General features: G+C 36.9%; 1 protein-coding gene across 1 annotated transcript in view; it reads right to left on the bottom strand.

Moving 5' to 3' along the window:
* Magi2 (membrane associated guanylate kinase, WW and PDZ domain containing 2) overlaps positions 1-20,643 on the bottom strand; it is a gene marked incomplete at its 3' end in the record, with an annotated part of 913,285 nt that overhangs the window by 164,357 nt on the left and 728,285 nt on the right. The gene's annotated exons all lie outside the window — the stretch shown is intronic.

The raw sequence follows: 20,643 nt of genomic DNA, 5'->3' as shown, positions 1-20,643 counted from the left end.
TAAAATGGTTTTCCATTTTCAAGAGCTTTGTGCATTTAAAAACATGCCCTTTCAAATCTGACCTGTAAGTTTGAAGAACCATCAAGTCTCATGTTTTATGTTGTTTTGTTTTTGTTTTTAGTTAGGTCTGAGATTTCTGGAACTAGAAACTGTCTTCTAAAAGCACTTCTAAAGAAGAAAGTCATAGTCTTTCCATTTCCTTGATGTATATATACCACATTTTCTTGAACCATTGATCCCAGAAAAAAAAAATATTAAGTGATGGAAGCCAGAACCAAGGAAACATAGGTTGCGTGGTTTCCCTCATTTGTGGTAACTAGCATGTGCCTACAAATCTACCAGTAAACACTCCGGATGGTAAAAGAAAAAAATACATTGGGACATGATAAATTATACATTCACACAGAGTGAGACCAAAGGAGGCTATTCTTAGGAGACAATAGCTATGTGCATCTGACCATATGAAATGATATTTATTGAAATGAACTCCAGGAGGTGGAAGTGAGTTTTTTGTTGTTGTTGTTCTTGCCATTTTTGTTTTCATTTCCTTTTGTCTTTTATCGTTCACTTATCTGTCTTTGAGAGGGTAAGGGACACACAGAAATACAGGAACAAAAGGTGAGCAAATACAGCAGTGGTACTCACTAGATACTCTTTTGAAAATGAACAATACAAATTGTGGGTGGGGACAAGAAGGAAAAACTGGGAGAGAGTGAGGGAAGGGGAGCATTGTTTTGGGGTCTAGTCAAGGGGCCTGAACTTTAACTGTAACTCCTGTGTATACCACCTTTACAATAAAAATAAATTAAAAAATAAAATTTAAAAATACCACTAACTCCAAAAAAGAAGAAATTCACAAATAATAATAGTAATCCAATGCAGAGGAGAGGTTACTTCTTCAAAACTTCTGAGACTTTAAAAAAGTGTCAAGTTATGAATAAGCCTGTGAAATAATCCATAATTATCATTTAAAATGTTATGAAGGAACTAATGAGAAAATTTACTTCACCAAAACTATTTAATGTGAATGCTACTAGTTTCTTCTATAATTTTTGATATTTTATGTTGCCCTTTATTTTTTTCTATTATAATGAAAATGGGGAGATTTATGGCACCCAAAGCAATAGAAACTCAGAATAGAATTGTGCCTTTCTGAGTCTCAAACTGTAAAGGGACTAGGTGACTACAAAATAATGCCATTCCATTCATCATTAGTATTAAGGCTATGCTTATGAAGCTACTGCTTTTTTCTAGGCACTAGGATACTTTTCAAATAAAATTGCTCCCACATCTTTTACACTTATGACTCAGTACAAAATTCATTTGCAGAAGCAATTGGTCTAAACATTTATCTTCCCTTGGACTAAAATCATGTAAAGTCCCTGACTACCTGCATCAAAGGAAGGCATTATGGTCACAGTTCTTCATTCTCACTTACTACAGAGGACACCAATTTTTATTTGCATATTTAGAAGAATTTGTTCGGTTTGCATATTGTATATTTGGATTGATCTGTTTCAGCTGGTGGTGGGGATACAGGAGTAAGGAACAGTTTAGAGTTTGTGCAGAAACAGAATAAAATATTATCCTTTCTTTGGAAGAGTTGAAAAAACAAAGGTTTTACCAATGAATGAATGACTTCTAAGGTGAATTAGTAGGTTGGGTAGGCTTGATAGAGATGTGTACTCATTTTCTTCATAATCATTTATATTTTAGACTGAGTCCTAAATACTTCGCTAAACACGCAACTTTACTTTGTGTTATCTTAGTTTTTTCATTGCTGAGAATCCAATCGATAGACTAATATGTGCTCGCCAATCAATAACACAGGTTTTCCATTGTGCTACATTTCAAGAGTCTCAATTCCTAAAAAGAAAAAGCCTCATTCTAAGTTTTCATTCAAAGCAGGGCATTAGTGGCTCATACCTGTAACCCTAACTACTCAGGAGACTGAGATCTGAGGAACTCAATTGTAAGTCAGCCTGAGTAGAAAAGTCCATTAAACTTTTATCATTAATTAACCACCAAAAAGCCAGAAGAGATGTGGCTCAAGTGGTAGAGCTCCAGTCTTGAGCAAAAAAGCTCAAGATCAGCATTCAGGCCCTGAGTTCAAGCCTCAGGACCAACACCAACCAACCAACCAAGGAATAACAACAACAAAAATCCCTCAAATTTTTGTTCCACCATATGGACAAGATTGCCTTTTAGCCTATCATTAGCAGCACTACATCTCTATCCTCATCAAAGGAACCAATCATGATGACTGTCTAGTGATATCCTACAGTCTTTGTATTCTTGCTGCAATTCTTTGAGTTTCATACTTTCCTTATTCCGTTCCAAGTCTAGCTGGATTGCAGTTAAACTTATGATTGTGAATAAAAACTAAAGACAACACAATAAGCTCATGTAAATATGTGTGTGTGCTTATTCCTTATAGGCTTATAAACACAGCCTCAACTAAAATATGGCAAACTAAATTTCACTGGATGTTTGCTCATGGCTATGGAGGCACAGAACTGAATCTGCTATAAATCAGGTGTAAATGCCAATAATTATAGGTCTTGCAAATGAATAATTAAGTGCATAGTCTTAAGGTCAGACTTGAGTTTGATTATAGATATTTTGAGGGACATTATATTAAAAAGATACTCTAAGAGAATTTTAGAGCAAAAAATCTAAGGATTCCATCCCTCTGTGAAACTTTGATGCTTTTATTCTTTTCTTATATAGTTAGTATAAAAAGGAGCTGTGAAAGTATAACTCCCTGAATATTCATTTAAAAATAAAAATAGACTGCTTAGATATTTTTTCCCTTTTTCAGAACCTGGTTCCACATTGTTGTCAGAGTTTACTTTATAGAGTTTATCATGTGTTGATGAAACAAGGACATTGTTTGTTGCTTCCCATAAGGATTTGTCTTCACTCTTGCTGGACACTCAAGGACGTATGGGATCTGACCCAACTTTGTCTCTGATGGCTTCTATATGTGAGCCTTTGGTGAAGGTCTGAGGCCTCCTCCTCCCCAAGCCCTTCAATTTTACAAAGCTATTCAATGTGGGAAGTCTACCTTTTCAATGAAATGATGTGCTTTATGTTCCTGTTTATGTTGTGAGTAGAGCCTGGGTAATTCTCCCTCCATCTCCAACCTGTCAGCCTTGACCTCATCCCACCAAACACATCTGTCTCCTAGACAAGGTGGACAACCCCCCCCCCCACGCCCCTGCCCAGAGAACCAACATTTTACTCAGATTATTTCTCAAAACCTTAAAGAAGAAGCAAGATCAGTCATTGTAAAAACCGAGATTACCGACTAGGAACTTTTTATTTCTGGACATAGCCCCGAGAGTAAATATTTTAGGCTGCTTGGTCTCTGTTACAGTCACAGGTTCTATCATCCTAGTGTGACAGAAACACAGAGACTACTAAAATGACTCACTGTCACTGTGTGCCAATAAACTTGAGTGGATATCAAGATTTGAATTTCATTTAATTTTTCACGTTGCAAAATAGCATTCTTCTTTTGATATTTTAAAATGTAAAAACTACCCTTTCTTCAAGTCAGACAAAACAAAACAAACAAAACAATAAAACCAAGATGAAGAAAGTAAAAGGGGGACTAGGGAGGTAGAAGTGGCAGGAATTAAGGGAAGAGGAAGAGGAAGAAAAGTAAAAGTGGGGGTGAATTTATCAAATTACATTATATGCATTTATAGAAACATTGCAATGAAACCCCTTTATATCACAGTAAAATGAAGTGCAATTTAATATATACAAATAAAACATTAAGGAAAGAAGCCAAAGCTTCCTTGGACTGAATCTGGTTGGTGAATCATGGTTTATCGATCCCCTGCCTCCCATCATTGTTTCCAAACAATTTGCATGAGGCAATACCTTAAAAAAACTTGGGGTCAAGAATTTAGAGAAAATGTAAATCCTGGATCTAGGGAAGTAGACTTTCTGAAGACACTACCAACGAATAGCAATGGCTCATCAAGTGTAGGGTGACTCTGTTGCTCTAGTCTTTTGAGTTAGTGTTTGGGAACCAGTGAGCATTGTCCTAGCGGGAAGGAACAATGACAGAAAAGTTTCCCTAGGACACTTTTTATATGCCACACAGCCTAAAAGGGGAGAGATCTGTAGCAAAAATGTGATTCTAAATCACTATGGTGGGATTTCTATGGATGCAAAGTGTAAAACTCAGGATTTCTGAGTGACTGCATTTCAAACACCTTTTATTTAGGATATCAGAATATGTGTTAAACCTTTTTATAATCTTAGAATAGAAAAGAGATTGTTTTCATAGAGAAGGAAAGAAACCAGGCACCTTATTAAGTATAACATGTAGAAGACCAAAATGCAAATAAGAACTAACCTTTATGCCTCTGCCCAATATGAAAATCCCTGCAGCTGAGCCTTTGTTATCTATCCACAGATAATTCAGCAGAAAGGATTTCTTTCATTATGGGCTACACAGTTCTGAAGGGCAGTTATAATATCTTTCTTGTATGTTCTCCTTTGCACAATAAAATGGATTAATATATAAAGCATCAACTTTCAAGAAGGAGAAGGACCCTCTGGAATGCTGTGCCCACAGGGACATTTTGGATAATGTAAATCAACGGAGGCTGGAAGATGACTATACCTGAATAGAACAGTAGTTTATGACCTACAGAAAGGAGTAGGGGAGGAAATTGGGATAGCTTGAAAGCTCCTCTATCTGGGGCTCTGCTATAACTGTGAACCTAGTCAATATTATTGAGCATCCTCATTGCATTGAGTACCAGGCCAAGAGCTCTATATAGGTTTTCTTGTTTGGTCCTCACAACAAGAATGGGAATAGCTGTTTTACAGCTAAGAACACTTGAGGCTTGGCTAGCTGAAGGAATGTGTCAAAGATCTCATAGGTCAGGGAAGGACTGAGCTGTGCTCCCAAGAATTCTACTGGATTCCCTGCCTCCCCACCCATACTATGCCAATGGAATACAAGCACACTGGGCTAGGTTTTCTTTCATTCTAACTGAAGAAGAAACAAATGACTGGGTTCTGAATAGACTCTGGAAAAGTGGGCTGAATTTCATGTCAAAAAAGAAAAAAAAAAGCCAATGCTTTGCTATGGCATTGTGCTAGGTCCAGCCAGGACACTGAGCACTGCCAAGAAAGAGCTGTGATGTTTTTGCATTGTCAGTGATGCTGGTTTGGAAAACTGTGTACCAGTTCATAATGACAGAAGGGGCTCTAGACATAAACCTATTTTAGAATGACCTCCAGCTGAGCAGAGGATCATAAATATCAGCGACTATGACTTTATTAGAGAGAGCACCTGGATGCTGCCAGAAGTGGCTAAAGATGGCTGATGAAATCTGAGATACCAGACACACCCAGATTTAGAGAATACCTAAACATTCTTGGCCAAGAATCCAGCCATAGCTAATGAGCAGGTATAAGAAAAAAACATACTCAGAACATGCCCTTGTTTAATATGCCCAAATTAACTGCGAGTGAACTGCATATATTTGAATCAACACATTCTCTTTTTTTTGTCCTTATTAATTTCTCAAGTTAAAGAACGCCTTCAAGTATAGCTCAGGGGAATAGCAGTGGAACTAATTAGACCAAACATTGTGTGTCTCATCATGCTTGATGAGCTAGAGAAGATGAGCTCTCCCAAACACTCAAGAGCACAATTTGAATTACATTAAAGCACTTCCCGACATTCTGGAAGTACAGTACAATGCTACTCTTACAACAGGTCAATAAGAATGGATAATTTGAGCTGTGTGTGGTACGTAGTTCTTTTAATAACATAACATAGTTTTAAAAGGCATGAACCATAAGCACAGTTTCTGGTCACTTTTTTAGGAACATGGTTTCATTTCTTTGTTAGAATCACGCTGCTTATATATTTTAGAAAAGGTACACATAAGTTTAAAAAATCTTGTGTGAATTTTTTCAGTGAAGATGTAGTTGGTATTATAAGCAGGTTTTTGTGTTATGAGTGTGAAGTAAAGTTTCTATTTTCCATCCATCAGCCTGATATTTTATTATAATCAATTGTTTCTCAAGCGTGTGAAGGAGTAAATTTGCATTCTAGGTTCTCAGGCAAGAATATAAAGAGGGACTGCTTATTCATTGAGACTGCCAGGGAACAGATTGGATAATTCATTCTTCTGAGGCCAAAAGGGATTGGGTGAGAGGTCTCTGTTTCCTTATTCTGATGCCAGGTCAGATTGCAGGCATCTCTTGGTTTTGGTTTAAACCCTGGAAGCATGCCTTTCATTCCTTGTGACTGGCTCCCTACAAGTTTACTAGTTCAGCATTTTCTCTATGTCTTCTCTGCACTGTTCTCAAAGTGTTAATATACATGTCGCAAATGGGTCCTTAAATGGTTTTCATAATTTTGAGACATTTGCTTTCTTAGGAGTGTTAGGGAAAATCTTTATTAATTTGAGTCTAAATATCTTCCACTAATTAGGAGAGTGCTGTCACTGTTGCCAGGATTAACCATTCAACAGAGCAAACTGTATGTTGGAATTACGCAAAATGTCATGAGATGTATGAACCACACGGAAAATGGTGGAATTCAGATTAGGGCTCAGTAGGTTTGAGAGGGGGACAATGAAGATGGTAGACCACAGCTTGGGCACAGAGACACTGCCAAGTTAACCAGATGGCTCAGAAGCAAGCCCTGCCAGGATCAGAAGAGAAGGTATGTGGAGGCTTGAAGAACAGAGAAGTTCCCTGACTGTAGGAAAGAGCCAGAATATTCCCAAGTGCAGATACTTCTTGGAATTTTGGACAGGATCTTTTTGGGGTGTATGCATGCTCCCCAAACCAGGGTAATTTACTATTCCCAGTCTTTGGAATTCAAAACCAGTAAGAAATTAGGCATTATATCCATTACTAAAAAAAAAAAAAGCAGCCTCATAGAAAGACAGCCTCTTCAGTAAATGGTACTGGCAAAATTGATCAATCACTTGTAGAAAACTAAAGCTAGATCCTTATATATCACCCTGCACCAGAATCAACTCCAAATGGATCAAAGACCTCAAAGTCAAAGCAGACACTCTTAAAACATTACAGGATGGAATAGGAGAAACTCTAGGTCTCCTTGGCATGGGCGAAATTTTCTTAAAAGAGACTCAGAAACACAACAAATCAAAGAAGGTTTGGACAAATGGGATTGCATGAAATTGCAGAGCTTCTGCATGGCAAAGGACATAGCTAGCAAGATCAATAGAAAGCCCACTGATTGGGAGAAGATTTTCACTAGCCATACAATGAACAAGGGTCTCATATATAAATATACCTGGAACTCAAAAAATTAAATCTCCCAACAACAAGTCCTCAAAGAAACAACTGTCCAATAAATAAATGGGCTAAAGACTTAAAGAGAAACTTCTCTGAAGAGGAAAGGATGGCCAATAGACACATGAAGAAATGCTCAACCTCCTTAGCCATAAAAGAAATGCAAATCAAAACAACATTGAGATACCACCTCACCCCAGTTAGAATGGCTATAATCAAGAACTCTAATAATAACAGATGCTGGAGGGGATGTGGACAGAAGGGAACCTTACTGCATTGTTGGTGGGAGTGTAAACTTGCTCAACCACTTTGGAAAGCAGTATGGAGGTTCCTCAAAAGACTCCACATAGAGTTCCCCTATGACCCAGCAATCCTTCTTTTGGGCATTTACCCAAATGATCACAAACAAGACCAAGCTACAAGCACAACTATGCTTATTGCAGCATTATTTACCATAGCTAAGATATGAATGGATCAAGAAAATGTGGTATATATACACAATGGAATTCTATGCCTCCATCAGAAAGAATGACATTGCCCCATTTGTTAGGAAATTGAAAGGCTTGGAGAAAATTATATTAAGTGAAGTAAGCCAGGCCCAAAGAAACTTAGGTCCCATGGTTTCCCTTATTTGCAATAACTAGTATATGTCTGAGACAAACAGAAAAGGTCAGATAAGTTGATGTTAAGCGAAATGAACCCAAAGATAAGGACTCAAATATTTTTTCTTTCTTACTATTGTGTCTAACATATTTATAAGATTTTTTTGTTGCTTTGTATGTCCCTCCCCCACGGTATAACCCCTGTTTTCACTGTATTTGATGTTGGTATAATTTGTGGAGGGGAAGGGAAAAAACAAATTGTTTAAATAGGGATACCGGGGGACCCATTGCAACAATGAGATGTGCAAGATGTGATGTCGAAAATGAACTTTACAACTTTGGCACGGGAGGGGGAAGCAGGGGAGGAGGGAGAGATGGGAAGGGATGGGAAGAGGAAACAAAGGAGGAGGCAACAATGCTTGATAAGAAATGCACTCATTACCTTGCCCATGTAATTGTAACCCCTCTGTACGATATTTTCATAATAAAAAAGCAGCCTCAATAGTAATGATTGAACTTAAAATGACAGCTAATAATCAGAGTCTTCTTTTTTTATTTCAATAGGTAAGGACCATACTACTTTATGGTGTCTCTAAAGCTTATTGGACAAATATGGTGACTTCCCACTGTAATGTCAAATTGTTTCCCTCAAGTTTGTGAAGTAATAATGACAAGATCTCCTCTTCTTTGCTCCCTGCCAGGTATCATAATTTCTTCTTTCTCTTCCATGATCCGTCCCCTTTGTCAGACACAAAACAATATGAAGGCTAAGAGGTGCTAGTAACTTGAATGTATTGGGAAACCAGGATGTGGAAGTCCGGCTATTGATAAGCCTCTTGTGAGCCTGTGAAATTCTTACATTCTTACAGTTGCACTTTTTTTTTTTGGTCATTTCTGGAGTATGAACTCAGGGCCTCAAGATGACACTCTTCCAGCCTACATTTTGTTGGCCATATTTGGACATGGAATCTTGAGGACTCTTCTGACTGGGTTGATTCTGAACTGCACTCCTCTAGGGTTCAGCCTCTTAAGTAGTAAGGATTGAAGGTATGAGCTATAAACACTTGGTTATAATTTTTTAATGGAATATTATTTCAAAATCTAATTTTGAAGTTCTCTTTCTATAATACAACCTTCAAGTGACACTTTACAGTTACAAATATATATTTGGCACTGTGTATTTTTCAGCCTTAAATCATTGAATCTGTTGAAAGAGAATCCACATAGCAGGAAAAGGGAATCAAACAAAAGGAAAGCTAAAGAAATCGTGTGTATGTGCGTGTGCGTGTGTGTGTGTGTGTGTGTGTGTGTGTGCGCACACGCGCGTGCCAGTCCTGGGGTTTGAACTCATTCAGGGCTTGGGCTCTGTCTTGAGAATTTTTTTTTGCTTAAGGTTAGTGCTCTACCACATAAACCACAGCTCTACTTCTCACTTTTTGGTGATTAACTGGAGATAAAAGCATTACAAGTCTTTCCTGTCCAGGTTGGCACTGCAGTCCTTAGATCTGAGACTCCTAAGTAGCTAGGATTATAGGCATAAGCCACTAGTGCCTGGCTAGAACTCATATATTTTTAAGGTATATTTCTGGAAAAGATAAAGTTTTCGTCAAAATCAGCAAGAAAATGCATGCATTTAATAGGCTTTTCTTACAGAAGTAGATAACCAAATACCATTTGCTAAATCTGTAAAGAAGTACAAATTTTACAATGTAATATTACTCACATCTTTTGATGAAAGGAGAAAGGAGAATACTTGATTTAGACACAAATGTGAAAAGTAAAGCACACACTTCTGGCCAAGTATCCATATTTAGAGCTGTGTTATGGTTAGGCTAATAGCATAGCTGTGTCACTTAAGGACACTATATTGAATTCATTCATGTTTTACAAAGTATGAGAAAGGATGTTTAGAACAGTACATTGTCCTCTTAAGTATACCAGGTATATCAATGATGAGTGGGAAATGAGTGGAATCCCTCTGGATAGCACTCCAGGTAGACTTTATTAAGAGCTAGGCATTTCCTGTCTGGAAGGCATTCTTTGTCCTTGTGAATTCTCCTGACACATTCTGGAGGGGAATAATGGCAATACAGAAGGCAGAAGTTCTTGCTCCATGAATTTTGACCTGAAGAAAGAGAAGGATTATTATAGGACTTCCTAGGGGACACACAGAGACTTCTAGGAATAAATGACATCTGAGTTGAATTTACAAGGATAAATAAAACTTAAAAGAGAAGGAATTTGGGGGTAAGAAGAAATAGCTTGCAAGGACAAGAAGGTGTAACTACTAGTTTTGTGTTTAAGTGCTACAAAGGTGGGAATTCTAATGCCCTTTGCTCACTTCTGTATCAGAGAAAATTGTTTCTGAAATTTGGTAGGTGCTCTGTGAGTATTTGCAGAGTAGAAAATAAGTAAATTGGAATAAACAATTTGAGATGAGGCCAATGAGATTGGTCTGGACCAGGCCATAAAGGATTAGAATGTCAGATTAAGTCTGGCCTTTGGCCTCTGGAGACTACGGAGGACCACTGACATTTAATAAGAGTGAAAGGAAAACCAAGAAGATTTAGACCAACTAAACAGACCTTTATCAAGTATTGAAATAGAAACAGCAATAAGAGACTTCCCCATCAAGAAAAGCCCAGGACCAGATGGATTCACAGCTGAATTCTACAAGGCCTTCAAAGCACAGCTCACACCAATACTCTTCCAACTCTTCAATGGAATTGAAAGTGAATGTCCACTACCAAAGTCTTTCTATGAAGCCATCATAACCCTCATCCCCAAACCACACAGGAACTCATCAAAGAAAGAGAACTATAGACCCATTTCTTTGATGAACATCGACGCAAAACTTCTCAAAAAAATTCTGGCCAATTGACTTCAACAACTCATCAAAAAATCACTCAGTATGATCAAACAGGATTCATTTCAGGGATGCAAAGCTGGTTCAGTATACGCAAACCAATTAATATAATTAATATAATTCATCACATCAACAAGAGCAAGGATAAGAACCACATGGTTGTCTCAATAGATGCAGAAAAAGCATTTGACAAGATCCAATACTCCTTTATGATAAAAGCTCTGGAGAAACTAGGAATCCATAGAACATTCCTCAATCTAACAGAGGCTGTGTATTTCAAACCTATAGTTTGCATTATACTTAATGGCAAAAAGCTAAAGCCATTTCCTCTCAGGAATGAGGCAAGGATGTCTCCCCTCTCCACTTCAATTTAGTATTAGAATGCCTAGGTAGAGCAATGAGGCAAGATGCAAACATAAAGGGAATACAAATTAGGGAAAGATGAAGTAAAACTCTTCCTCTTGCAGATGACATGATCTTGTATTTAAAGAACCCGTTTATGGACTCCACTACCAAGTTACGCCAGCTGATTCAAAACAAATGGCAGTGTATAAAATTAACCCTCAAAAATCAATGGCTTTACTGTATGCCAATAATGAGAAGAGTGCAGCTGAAATCAGGAAAGCAACTCCTTTTGTAATAGCCCCACAAAAAATAAAATACCTAGGAGTTAACTAAAGAAGTGAAAGACCTCTATGATAAAAACTTTAAAAACCTGAAAAAGGAAATTAAAGTAGAATTAAGGAAGTGAAAAAACCTCCCATGCTCCTGGATTGGGAGAATTAACATTGTGAAAATGGCAATACTGCCAAAGGCTATCTACAAATTCAATACAATACCTATCAATATCCTAACCTCATTTTTCAATGAAATAGAAGAAGCAATCCAAAAATTCATATGGAACAATGAAAAACACAGTATAGCAAAAACAATCCTTGGCAGAAAGAACTGTGCTGCAGGAATATCAATACCAAACTTCAAAGTCTACTACAAAGCCATAGTAATCAAAATAGCTTGGTACTGGCACAAAAACAGACCTAAGGACCAATGGAATAGAACTGAAGACCCAGAAATGAACCGGCAGACCTATAACCACTTAATCTTCAATAAGGGAGCTAACAAAATAGGATGGAAAGACAGCCTCTTCAGTAAATGGTGCTGGCAAAACTGGTTAAACACCTGTAGAAAACAAAAGCTAGATCCTTATAGATCACCCTGCACCAGAATCAACTCCAAATGGATCAAAGACCTCAAAGTCAAAGCAGACCCCCTGAAAAGATTACAGGAAGAAACAGGAGAAACTCTAGGGCTCCTTGACACAGGCGAGAAATTTCTTAATGAAGACCCAGAAACACAACAAATCAAAGAAACGTTGGACAAATGGGATTGCATGAAACTGTGGAGCTTCTGCATGGCAAAGGACATAGCTAGCAAAAACAATAGAAAGCCCATGGACTGGGGGAGAAGATCTTCACTAGCCATACAACAGACAATGGTCTCATATCTAAAATATACTTAGAACTCAAAAAATTAACTCCCCCAACAACAAATCCTCAAAGATTCAATCTCCTGATTAATAAGTGGGCTAAAAACTTAAAGAGAGACTTCTCTGAAGAGGAAATATGAATGGTCAATAGACACATGAAGAAATGTTCAATTTCTCTAGCCATCAAATAAATAAAAATCAAAACAACATTGAGATTTCACCTCACCCCAGTTAGAATGGCTAAAATCAAGAAATCTAATAGCAACAGATACTGGAGGGGATGTGGCCAAAAAGGAACACTACTGTACTACTGGAAGTGTAAACTTGTTCAACCACTCTGGAAAGCAGTATGGAGGATCCTTAAAAGACTCCACTTAGAGCTCCCCTATGACCCAGCAATCCCACTTGTGGGCATTTACCCAAATGGTCACGAACAAGGCCATTCTAAAGATACCAGCACAACTATGTCTATTGCAGCATTATTCACCATATCTAAGATATAGAACCAACCCAGATGCCCCTCAATAGATGAATGGATCAAGAAAATGTGGTATGTATACAAATGTGTATGTATATATATTCTATGCTTACATCAGAAAGAATGACACTGCTCCATTTGTAAGTAAATGGAAAACTTGGAAAAAAAATCATATTAAGTAAACCAACCCAAAGAAACATAGGTCCTAGGATTTCCCTTATTTTCAATAATTAATATACATCTAGGATAATCTTAGTAAATGAGCAGAATAGCTCAATAGCTATGTACACATGACCATATAAGATGCTGCTAAGTGAAATGAACTCCAAGACATGGGCAAAGGAGGTTTTTCTTTGTTGTTGTTGTTTTTAATGTAGTATGTGATTTTTTGTTTCTTTTGTATGTTCTTCCCCCTCTGGTGTATCCTCTGTTGTCACTGTATTTGATTTTGCTACCCTGGTATTGAATATACAATTATTTGAATTAGGGAAGGGAAGGAGAACAACAGAATGATGTGACAAAGGACAAGCACAGGGGAAACCAATGCAATATATACACAATGCAGCAATATACACAAAGAAGTATGTTGGAAATGATCTGTACAACTTGAGGGGGTACAGGGAGAGAAAGTAGGAGAAAAATGAGGGAAGGAGTAACAAGTTTGACAAGAAATGTACTTATCACCTTACTTACATAACTATACATCATCAGAACATCACCTTGACAATAAAAAAAAAAGAAAGCCATAGAGATAGGTAAGACCATGTGACCTTGGTTGTAGTGGTAAAGTTAAAGAATAATGTAACAAAAGGGGAACAAGCAGCACAATTTGAGAAAGCCCAGATTTTGAAGGAGCAAACAAAAGTATCCTTAAAGGAGTCTCAGAACTAGGAAGATGTCTGAAAGAGACTTGTATCTGGGAAGTGAATGGAGGAGTGATTCTGGAAGAAATATGAAATATTATCTGATAAATAGGAAGGCCTTGTTAAAATCAGAAAGCACAAGTGCAGTAAGAACATAAACAAACCTTGCTCATGTAACTATAATCCCTCTGTACAGTATCTTTATAATAAAAATATATTTTAAAAAAGAACATAAACAAGACAGCAAGAAGTATGTTAGGAGGTACAAAGTAGGGAAATAAGTGCAGATATTATGTGAAACCCATTTCTCCAGGGAAAACTACCTTAAGTGATTTATGAAATTAGGTAGGAGATGAATGAGTACATACAGAGAAGATCTTTCAAGCAAGTTGGCTGAGAATGGAAGAACCATCATTGTAGAACAATGCAGAATCAAAAGAAGATCCTCAATGAATGTTAATTTGGGGTCATATATATGAGCTAAAGATAAAATGCTCAAAGATAAGGGATGTTAAGCTTGTCCATGGTGAAGAGGACACTGATAAAGCAGCTCACTGAATGGAGAGAAGGGAGAGAAGGGATCCAGGTCAAGTTAGTGTCTTTGAATAGAAGACCTTTAAGTTTTCCTTTGACCAGAATGGAGAAATAAAAGGATGGGCTAGTTTATGAGGAATAACAGAAAGGAATTTACCTATAAGCAATTGGGATGATGTCATGTTAAGTTAGCTTCAGCTATTGAATTTAATTAATTTATGTTAATATACATGAATATATTCATTTTTCGTTTATTTACATGTCAAATGGCACTTGGGATTTAGTAGTCCTAAAAGTTACATTGTTGAAACATGTGTTTTGTGTATTTTTTAATGCATGAAAATAATATATAGGTAAATGTATTATTTGTCCCCAATTTAGAACCATCCAGTTAAAATGGATTCATTTTGATTTCCTTCACTAAATTTTATTTGAAATTTTAAATAGAATAATTACTGTGATACAACTTGGTGTAATCTATGAGCAGAAAATGCTTTGTAATATGAAAGCATATTAAATGTATTAAAATGCTTATTAAAACTCACTCTTCTGAAAATGTAAAACTGATTTAACTAATGCACTATGAACTTCTCCATAAATGTACCACACATTGTGAAATAATGTTAATTAGAAGGATAGGCAAAACATAATACATTTTCTTTAAATTTTAGGGCAATTAGCATAACTTACATTAATGTGGTGTAATAACTGCAGTTATTTTCATTTGCACTTTTTAGTGGAATTTATATTCATTAAAAGTCCATGGTTTTGTATTCTGCAATGTGAAAAAAATGAACACCATTTTATAATGTCTTATAACAAGATAGAGTTGTAGGTGATTTCATTTATTTATTCAACAAATAAGAGCCTATTTATTCAATAAATAAGAGCAGTATGATTCAACTTTCAATGTGGCAAAAATCTTTGGAGGTGACCATCTGGAGCTCTTTTGTATACAAGTCTAATTGAATTGGTCCACTTAAATTTCTGCTTTTATGCAGAAGTAACTGGCCCTCCAGAGGGAGAGCACATTTTTGGCATGGTTGACATAGTTTCTAAATATACTATAGGGCAGGCAGTGAGAAATGTAATTTCTTATTGTTCTTTAAGCATTAGAATTTGTAGAATAGGAGAATTTGAGATCTATTTCAAAAATTCATTGTATATTAGTTATTTTTAGTTGAGCTACATAGTATATTCTTAAAGTCTCAATGAAAGGACAACTCATACAATTTTTTTCCCCTTTGAAAAGTCACTTATACAAATAGGATTACAACAAAATAAAACATTTCTGCACAGCAAAGGACACAGTTATTAAACTAGAAAGACAGCCAACAGTCTGGGAGAAGATCTTTACCAACAATACATCCAACAAAGGCCTAATATCCAAAATATACAAGGAGCTCAAGAAACTAACATCTCCCAAAGCTAACAAACCAATCACTAAATGGGCAAAGTTGCTAAGGAGAGACTTTTCAGAAGAAGAGGTAAGAATGGCAAAGTAACATTTGAGGAGATGCTCAACATCTCTCATCATAAAAGAAATGCAAATCAAAATAACTGATATTCCATCTCACCACAATTAGATTGTCCAACGTCATAAATTCTAACATCAAGTGTTGGCAGCTATGTGGGGGAAAAGGAACCCTACTGCACTGTTGGTGGGAATGTAACCTAGTACAATCACTCTAGACAGCAGTCTGGAGGTTCCTGAAAAACTAGATAGGGATCTTCCCTATGACCCAGCCATACCACTGCTGGGCATCTGATACACAGAACATCACAATCCAGGGTACCATGAAGACACTTGGCCATCTATGTTCATTGTGGCACTAGTCACCATAGCCAAGATGGAAACAGTGTAAATGGCCTATAATAGATATGTGGATCCAGAAAATGTGGTACCTATACACACCAGAATTTTACATAGCCATTAGAAAGAATAGTTATGTCATTTGCAGGGAAATGGATGGACCTAGAACAAATCATGTTAAGTGAGGTAAGCTAAGTGCAGAAAGACAAATGGAGCATGTTTTCTTTCACATGTGAAAATAGATAAAAAAATACACTGGCATATGATAAATTATACAGGAACATAGTGAAACAAAAGGAGGATACTCAGGAGAGGAACACAAAGGCACAATGCTTATGTGCTTCTGATCATACACACTGATATTTATTCAAATGAACTCTAGGAAATGGAAATAAGATATGTTTTCTTTTTCTTCCTTTTCTCTTGTTTGTTCATTTCTGTCTTTCAGGGAGTAAGGGGAGCACAGAAATGGAGGGACAAAGGGTGAACAAATGCAGCAATGGTATTCACTAGACAATATGTTGAAATGAACTATACAACTTGTGGGTGAGGATGAGAAGGAAAAACTGGAAGACAGTGAGGGAAGGGGGTAATGTTGTTCAAAAAGAAATCATTACCTGGCTTATGCAACTGTAACTCCTCTGTATATCACTTTTATAGTAATAATAAATAAGGGGGAAAAAGAAAACCACCATTCTTCTGGCTTAGAAAAATCAAAGAAGTCATTTATATTAACTCTTTGAACACATTTATCTAATAGTACATTTGATCATCTTCCTGTACTTAGAAGATTATTGCTAAAACCATCATTACTACTTTTTATTTCCTCAAACATTTTACAAGTTTTACCTAAGATGATGAACTCAAGGAAATCACTACTGTGGATTAGAGGGAGACAGGACAGACTGATACACAATGAACTATTCTTTACAAAATGAATGGATATACAGTTATAACTAAATAAGCTTGGGATTTGGAAACCTTGAGAAAGTTAGAGAATTTGTTTTTAGAACATATAGAGATATTCAGTCAAATTTATCTTTACTTTAAAAATAAGGAGCTGGTATCCAGACTACTCATACTGCTCAAAATGGCCATGTGAGTTAGTAACTTTGGTACACTGATTTCAGTTAAATGAGCTTTTCTTCACTGGATGTCAGAAAGTCTGTAAACTCTTTTCTGAAGATGTTCTTGTATAACAATTTTTATAGTCATCTAATGGTACGGTTGGTGAATTAATTTAGAGAATTAATATGCTATTACTCATTAGAGGTAAAGAAAAGTCCACAGCAAGAAGTTACTTTGCTCATTGTCTCTATATTTAGAACAATTGAGAGATTTGTGGAAAGAACAAAAAAGAAGAAAAAAGACAAATAGGGAAAGACTTTGTAACGTGATCAATCAGATATGAGTTGGGTAAGGTTACTTTAAAAGTCTAGACACAGGGGCTGGGAGTGTGGCTTGATGGTAGAGTGCTTGCCAGGCATGCATGAAGCTCTGGATTTGATTCCTTAGTATCACATAAATAGAAAAGGCAGGAAGTGGCACTGTGGTTTAAGTGGTAGGGTGCTAGCCTTGAGCAAAAGAAGCTCAGGGACAGTGCTCAGGCTCTGAGTTCCAGCCCCACGACTGGCTCAATAAATCAATAAATTAATAAAAATCTAGTCATAAGAAAATCCATATAAAAATAATACTGTTCATTTTTGTTCACTCAGCTGCATTACTTCAGTCACACATACATCTTCCTGGCTTGTTTTGTGACTTTCTCTTCCTAAGGCAATAAATGTCATAACATAAAATAATTTTAAAAGTATGCATGCCAACTTCTGAGGGAAAAATGCTAAGTAAGATTTAGTCCTTGTTCTTGAAAGGAATTAACTATTTAAAATTAAGTATTTTAAAAGCCAGTCGTTGCAATAAATTTCCACTAAAGCAATTATTTACATTTACAGTAGTGACTGTTATGAGTGTAAATCTTCACCAAGAATACAAACCTTCTTTGTGTTTAAGATAGGTTTAAACTCACCAGTATGGTAAATAACAGATTATGAATAAAGCAATAATTAAGTTTTATTCTGCTACATATACATTGGATTTGCCATCTATAGTCATTTCTGCTGCTTGTTCTTCAATTTATAATTAGAAGTAGCCAACAAATATACTTAAATAGAAGAAATTGTGACATTAACCCCATTATTTAGCTGATGTTATATGTCTGTGTGAGGAAACTCTAGCACACAGTAGTTGTGAATTAAGGAGAAATTACAATTAAAAAATTTTTTGAGGGCTGGGAAGGGCTCAGTGGTAGAGTGCTTGCCTTGCATGCTTGAGGCCCTGCGTTCGATTCCTCAGCACCACATAAGCAAAAAAGAAAAAAGCCAAAAGTGGCACTGTGGCTCAAGTGGTAGACTGCTAGCCTTGAGCTGAAGAACTGAAGGACAGCGCCCAGGCCCAGATTTCAGGCCCCATGACCAGACCCCCCCATAAATTCTTTTGAGCTGGGTATCAGTGGCTCACCTTTGTAATGCTAGCTACTCAGGAGACTGAGATCTGAGGATCATGGTTTGAAACCAGCCAGGAAAGCCCATGAGACACTTGTCTCCAATTAGTCACCAAAAAGCTGGAAGAGGAACTGTGACTCAAAGTGGTAGAGAGTTAGTTTTGGGCTAAAAAGCTCAGGTACTGGCCCCAGGGCATGGTTTCAAGCCCTAGGACTGGCACTTTTTTTATTTTTTTAAATTTGAGGGCCAACCACAGTGGCTCATGACTCTGATTCTGCTGCTTGAAAGATGAAAATAGGAGGACCAGAGTTTGAATTCAGCCTCGATCATAATGTTAGCAAGAGCCTAGCTGAAAGAACTAGTCAAGCATGGTGATTCCTGTTCAAAATCCTAACAATGCAAGAGACAGAGGTAGATGGACTTCAATCTAAAGGTAGTCTACAACAAAAGCTTGAGACCCTTTCTGAAAAGTAAAACATAAAGGACTGAGACATGGCTCAATCAGTAGAATGCTTGCTTAGCAAGTGTGAGGCCCTGAGTCCTGCCAATAAATTTTATTTTTTGGTACTTAAACTTACTGATGAAAAGTTGGTTGAAAAAAACAACTTATCAGCTGGATGCCAGTGGGTCATGCCTGTAATCTTACTCAGGAGGCTGAGATCTGAGGATCGCGGTTCAAAGCCAGCTCAGGCAGGAAAGTCAGTGAGACTCTTATCTCCAATAAAAACCACTCAGAAAACTGGAAGTGGTACTATGGCTCAAGTGGTAGAGTCATAGCCTTGTGCTAAAGAGCTTAGGCAAAGCACCCAGACACAAAGTTCAAGTCCCAAGATAGATAAAACACAAACACACACACACACACACACAAAACCAAAAACAACTTATCTCCAAAAAAACCTAAGTACAGTGGATATCATTTTCTTTTTCATAAACCCTAAATCAAATGAAACATGAAATGCTGAGAAGCACAATTCTTTTTGTAACTATTTGCAGAATTTTTCTATTGCAACAATAGGAATTGTTAATAAATGAAAACAAGTTGGCTTTCTAGGAGCTGAATGGAGGAAAATAAAGATAATCCAGGATGATAATAAAATGCAACAGTAATCCTCCTTACCTCAAATATTTCTAGAATCATAGTTCATGCAAAGTAATCACACTACAGATTTCAGCACAAGAGAACAAAGTTCTTGTGACCAAAACATGAATATTGATTTTACACAAATTTTTCAAGCAAATTAAAAAAATTCAGTTTTTTCCCCAACTAACATTAATGGCCATGTTAACTCAAAGTAAACAATACTGTTGTCAAGTTCAATATTTTCGGTCCTGAGTTAACACTTGACATAATTAATTGTATGTCCCATTTTGAGTAATTTTCCTTCAAAAGGCTGAAAGAAACCCTTCTGTTTCCTTTCCTTTCTCACAAGACATGTTACTTTAGCATTTTGCTGTGCATGCTCCCCAAATCCTCAGCCCTCTGAAGGTTTCCTTTTGTTTATTTGCATTCACTTCCTAGATGTTCTCATTCAGTCTCCAGCTTTAACTACTTCCATACATGAACCATCTCAATGTGCATATTTAAAAGGTATCTCAAGCTTGACATAGACTCTGTGTCCCCACTCTAGTGCTCCACAGCTATTCCATCCAACACACTCACCAGGACAATAAAGGTCAGCTCTCATCTAGTTGCTCAGATTCCAAACATTGCAGTCTTTTCTCCTTTCTCTCCTATCTCCCATCATGCCTACCAGAACATCCTGTGGCTCTTCCTTGGAAATTTATTCACAGTTACCACCTCCAGTCCTGCTATCCTTCTCCAAAGCTTTCTTTGTCTCTTATTTGGAATTGCTCATCCATGTTTCTGGCCTTGCTCACCAGCAGTCTATTCTCAACACAGCAGCTAGTGAGAACCTATTATATCATATGGCTCCTCTGCTCCTAAGGCAGAGCTCCTACCTCTGCTCATTTTATTCAGAAATGAAATTCAAAGTTCTTTCTATACAAGACCACATCATCTGCCCTTTCAACCCCTATAGTATCTTAGACCTCACCTCCCATACCCTTTTTCTCTTCTACTTAGATTCAGTCACATTAGCCCCCTTTAATTTCAATTTATGGTAGTTTGCAAGTTAAGTAGGAAATTTGTATTGTAATCTCAATACTAGTAAAATATATGAGAGGCCTTGATGGTA

This window comes from Dipodomys ordii, unplaced genomic scaffold (genome assembly GCF_000151885.1).
Source record: "Dipodomys ordii isolate 6190 unplaced genomic scaffold, Dord_2.0 Scaffold207, whole genome shotgun sequence".
In the NCBI taxonomy this organism is placed as follows: Eukaryota; Metazoa; Chordata; class Mammalia; order Rodentia; family Heteromyidae; genus Dipodomys; species Dipodomys ordii.
The sequence above is the reverse complement of the archived record's forward strand: the minus strand, read 5'-3'. Positions and strand labels throughout refer to the sequence as shown.